Source organism: Ornithorhynchus anatinus, chromosome X1 (assembly GCF_004115215.2).
Source record: "Ornithorhynchus anatinus isolate Pmale09 chromosome X1, mOrnAna1.pri.v4, whole genome shotgun sequence".
NCBI classification, from domain to species: Eukaryota; Metazoa; Chordata; class Mammalia; order Monotremata; family Ornithorhynchidae; genus Ornithorhynchus; species Ornithorhynchus anatinus.
This window is the reverse complement of record NC_041749.1, coordinates 14078109-14084108: the sequence shown is the minus strand read 5'-3', so window position 1 is coordinate 14084108 and position 6000 is coordinate 14078109.

Here is a 6000-nt window from a genome sequence, read left to right as displayed (position 1 = left end):
CTAAGAGCTTGGGAGAGTACACTATAAAAATGAACAGACACATTCCTACCCACAATGAGCCCACAGTCTAGAGGGGGAGACAGACATTAATATAAATTAATAGATAGATAGATTAATAAATAAATTACAGATATATATACACATACAGATTTATACATATGTGCTGTGGGAATGGGAGGGAGGATGAATGAAGGAGCAATTAAGAGTGGGGCAGAAAGGGGTGGGAGAAGAAGAGAGGAGGGCTTAGTAAGGGAAGGCTTCTTGGGGGAGATGTGCCTTCAATATGGCTTTGAAGTGGGGGAGAGCAAGTATCTGTCTGATAGGAGGAGGGATTGCTCTGTATCTATCCTAGTGCTTAGAACAGTGTTTACCACATAGTAAGTGCTTAACAAATACCACAATTATTATTAATATTATTAATAGAGGGAGGGAGAATCTAGTCATTTCCCTGACTGTTGCCTCTGCTCCACTACATCTGCTCTTTACCCCTACCCTACCGCTGTCCCCTGTCATTAGACAAGAACCCATAGGAGCCAGGAGGTCTGGGTTCCAGTCTCCCTTCTGTCACTGGCCTTCTGGATGACTTTGAGCAAGTCTCCTCACTTCCATGCCTCCATTTCCTCCTCTGTAAAATGGGGTTGAAATAGAGTATGGCCCCCGTGTAGGACAGGGACTGTCCAATCTGATTATCTTGTAGCTACCCCAATGCTTAGCCCATAGTGATACCATGTTGAAAATGCAGAAGCTTAGAATTAATGAAATCATGTCTACCAAGTGCATGGAACTTCTTCAGAGAAGGTTAGCAGAGGTAGTGAAAACAAAAATGATTTCTCGAACCCTTGGCACAGTTCTACAAAAAATAGGACTCTGGGGTCACGTGTTGTCTCCAGCTCTAACAGAGTCATTTTGCTGTTGTCGTTTCTTGATTAGTTTCCCTTCTTGTTTACTTCTTCTGCATTTATCCATCTTCCCTTGGGTCTCTGGGGAAAAGCGATAAAAGGTGATAACTTGGGTGAGAGATGCAATAGAGGAATAGACACTGGGCAAGGGGGTTAGGGGAAGGAGAGAAAATGTTTACTAGTAAAAACTGGAACATAAAAGGATTTTGCCTGTGCTTGAGCTATCTGCCTTTAATTGCCCTTTTGAGTTTATGCTATCAACCTTGAGGATGGAGCAGAACTTCCCAGTGCATTTGGTAGCCCAAACGGAGACTGGGATGCCAGGACACACTCTTACTTAGAGTTGGCTTTGAAAGTCAAGACCGAGTTCCTTATCTTCCCACCCAAACCCAGTCCTCTCCCAGACTTTCCCGTCACTGTGGACGGCACCACCATCCTTCCCATTTCACAAACCGGTGACCTTGGCATTATCCTTGACTCCTCTCCATCATTCAACCCACACATTCGATCCATTACCAAATCCTGTCGGTACCACCTTCACAACATTGCTCAATTCCATCCTTTCCTCTCCATTCAGACTGCTAACAGTATCCCGATTTGATTACTGCATCAACTTCCTTGCTGACCTCCCAACCTCCTGCCTGTCCCCACTCCACTCCATACTTCACTCCGCTGCCTGGATCATCTTTCTATAGAAACATTCAGGACATGTCACTCCCCCTCCTCAAAAATCTCCAGTGTTTGCCTATCTACCTCCATATCGAACAAAAACTCCTCACCATTGGGTCTAAAGCTTTCCATCACCTTGTCCCCTCCTACCTCACCTCACTTTTCTTCTACAACCCAGTCTGTACACTTTGCTCTTCTGGTGCTAACTTTCTCAATGTGCCTTGATCTCGCCTGTCTTGCTGCGGACTCCAGCCCACGTCCTTCCTCGGCCTGGAATGCCTTCCAAAGCCTCAAATCTGCCAGACAATTACTCTCCCCTCCTTCAAAGTCTTACTGAAGGCACATCTCCTCCAAGAGACCTTCCCAGACCAAATAAACCTCATTTTTCCTCATCTCACACTCCCCTCTGCATCGGCCTGACTTGCTCCCTTTGCTCTTTCCCCCTCTCCCAGCCCCACGGCCCTGTAATTTTATTTATTTGTCTTAATGTCTATTTACTTGTATTGATCTCTGTCTCCTCCACTCTACACTATGAGCTCATTGTGGGAAGGGATTATCACTCTTTATTGTTGTACTGTACTTTCCCAAGTGTTTAGCACAGTACTCTACACACGGTAAATGCTCAATAAATATGATTGAATGAATGAAAAGACAAAATTGAAATGGAGAGCTATAACATCAGGGGGACTAGAAAATCTAGGTAGGAACCTTTGTCCTACCTTATCTGAATGTATTAGAGTGTCTTGCAACGTTTCCATTGCTGGACACAATCAGAGGTACATTCTGCTGCTTACCAACTCCGGGCACATGATCAAGAACCTCCTCCTGCTTGTCCCCCATGGAGCGTTCATGCGGACTTCTGCACGGTAACAGGCATTCGCTCCAAAAGGGCCAGACCTCCGAGTGGACACCGGGCAAAACGTCCCCCAATATTTTAACTTCCCCTCATTCTCAGCGTAATCCTCGAGATGAAGAAAAATGCTGAACTCTGCCCCATTTATCTGTTATTTCAGGTGCGGCTCCCCTTTTAGTACTGTAGATAAGCCAGCAGCCCAATTAATTGGTCTAAGACTGATTTCTGAAATCTCTTCCAAGAGGCCTTCCCTGGGAGAGGATCTACAGGATCTCTCATCACCCCACCCTACGTCCCCACCTCCCAACTAAACCTCTGGGCATTCACATCCCACACTGCAGCACTTAGGCGCCTTATATTTTTATCCTGTTACTTCCTCCTACCTATAATTTAGCTTCTTTCTTCCACACTATATTACAAGCTCCTTGACGGCAGAGATAACATCTACTAATTCTGTTGCACTCTCCCCAGTGTCGGGTGCAGAGCCTCCACTATCACCTATTGACGGAGAGAAGTGAAGTTTTAACCTTTCACCAGACACATTATTCTCCACTCTACCCCGCTACCCCTTCCCCACCAGGGCCTAATTTGAAAATGTTGTTTTCCCATTCCTTTCTGCAGCTCTCAGGTGTAGCTTAGAACACGGGCCTGGGAGCTATAAGGACCTGGGCTCTAATCCTGACTTCACCACCTGTCTGCCATGTGACCCTGGACAGGCCACTTCACTTCTCTGGGCCTCAGTTACTTCATCTGTAAAATGGGAATTAAGATTGTGAACTCTTGTGGGACAGGGACTGTGTCTATCCTAATAATTAGTAATAATTAGTAACCATAATTATAATATTTGTTAAGTACTTACTATGTGCCAGGCACTGTTCTAAGTGCTGGGGTGGATGAAACCAAATCAGGTTGCATTTGGAGACTGCGGGGCTCGCAGTCTCAATCCTTATTTTACAGATGAGGTAACTGAGATATAGAGAAGTGAAGTGACTCACACAGCAGACAAGTGGCAGAGCCTGGATTAGAACCCATGACCTTCTGACCCCTAGGGCTGTGGTCTATCCACTATGGCATGCTGCTTCTCTTTTATCTACCTTTTATCTACCCCTGTGCTTAGAATTATGCTTGACACCTAGTAAGAACTTAACCAATATCATATAACTATTATTATTATTATTATTAGTTCTCAGCTAATGGACCCAAAGGAGCCAAGTCCACTCAACCATGTGCCCATTCATACATGCCTAGGGCAATTTTCCTTGGTTTTGGTAGCCATTCTTTTCTCCAGCCCAACTTTGTGCCCAAATCCTTCAAGCCCAAGGGAAGAATCACCCAGAACAGGAATTCCGTCCTGGTTCCTTTCCAAAGCTGATGTGTTTATGGGCAAGCCAGTGTGCACATGTGCACGTACACACACATTCTCTTCCTCTCTCTCTCACCCTCTCGCTGTCTCTTTCTCCCCTCAACATGGAGTTCTGCCTGGCTGCTTGGTTATATAACATGACCAAGCCAACCTGTACAGTCAGAGCTATTTTAGGCCACCTTTTCAGTCATTCAGAGGGAGGGAGTTGCTGCAGCCAATGAAAACCACTCCCTGGGGAGGTGTGTTTCTACAAGGTAGCCAGTATTTCTATTTTGTTAACGCGAGGCCCCCGGCCAGAGGTAGAAGTTCTCTGAGGGCCGGTTAGCCATCCAAGCCGAGGTGGGTCCTCGTCCCTTGAATTAGGGTGGATAAGGTCCAGTTTCCAAACAACCCACACAGTTTAGAGTTTAGCCTTGAAGCCCAAGAGAGAGACCTGGAGGGGGATACAGGAATGGTCTTCAACATTCATGGAATAATAACTGTGGTATTTGTTCAGTGTTTACTAGGTGCCAAGCCCTGGTGTAGGTACAGTATAAGCAGGTCGGACAAAGCCGGCACCCCATTTGGTGCACGGGAAGAGGGAGAATAGATATTGAATCCCCGTTTAACAGAAGAGAAAACTGAAGCACAGGGAAGTTACCCAAGGTCACACAGCGGGAAAATGGCAGAGTCAGGATTAGAACCCAGGTCCTTTGACTCTCAGGCCCCTGCTCTTTCCTCTAGGCATGATTAGCTTGGGCTCTTTGGAGAAAGTGGTTGCAGCTATGATTTTTGTGACTGTTGGAACTGAGTCTCTAGGTGCCTGAAACACTGTTCTACTCTTCCTTTTGCATTTATCATCATTTTTGTCTTCTCCAACTTCGGTTTAATCTTTCCTTTGTGTCTGTCAACTACTGCCTCCCTGCCTTACACTTAAACTGTGAGCCCCAAGGGGGCCGGGGACCTTATCTATACCTCATTTGTACATTCCAAGTGCTTAATACAGTGCTCTGCACATAGTAAGTGCTCAATAAATACTATTGAATGAATCTGTACCTCAATTATAACTGTGTTTTTTGTTAAGCGCTTACTATGTGTCAGGCACTGTACTAAGCCCTGGGGTGGATATGAGTTAATCGCATGGGACACAGTCTCTGTACCACAGGGAGCTCACAGAACTGCTTTCTCAAGACATAGTACAGTATTTTGTATTGTATCAATAAATACAGGTATTACTACAACTATTCCTAGACCGGTAGTTAATACTGGTTTTCTTAAGATTTATGTCAGTCCAAGTGACTTTGTTGATTTTGCCAAGGGATTCATAGTCAGCAGGCTGTATCTGAACTGTATATTTGTATCTACCTCACAGCATTTTGCCCAGAATTCAGTGCATCATAAATACCATAATCAGGCAATCACCCTTGGGTTGTCTTCTGTTTGTGCCTCGACAGCCCAGTCTTCAGCATCGCAGCGTCATGAATCATCATTTAACACCTTAGTAAGAGTATGTGAAGATAATTTTATTTTCAAGAAAGTTTCAGCAGCGCTAATGTGATGGGCAGCCCAAATATTACTTATTTCTGATAGTCTGAAAAAGTGGGATTTCTTCTGATGCACGGCATGCATAACGGGACCGATGGATGGAGGTCTGACTGGGAAGGAGTGGGATAACCAGGAGGAGGAATGAATATGGAAGGAGAAATGCAGAGACGTCAAAAGCGATGGTGGATGGAGGAGTTAGTCAGCCAGCCGTATTTATTGAGTGCTTAGTGTGTGCAGAGCACTATACAAAATGACAATAAGCAACACTTTCCTGCCCACAATGAGCTTATAGCCTAGATAGAGGCACTGCCAAACCCACAGTCCCTCACTCAGGAAATGATGGAGTTCTACACGGCAGAAGAAAGTTTGCTCAAGGGCAGCTTTGCCCTGAAGACAGAGGTCTGTTCCTCTTCCCTTTGGAGCCCTGGTTGGAAGGACCCAGCTGGGTTTTAAGTCCAGCCCACTGTCTCAGCAGCAACCCCTCCAGCTCCAGGCTGGAGCCAGCGTCTGATGTATCCGCAACTCTGACCGACTGGGGATATCTTCTCTCCTTGGAGGTCCCAGTGGTCAGAGATTTTCTTCCACTGGGTGACAGCCAATCGTATTTATTGAAAGCTTAGTGTGTGCAGAGCTGTACAGAGTGCTTGGGAGAGTACAATATAATGATATAACAGACATCTTCCCTGCCCACA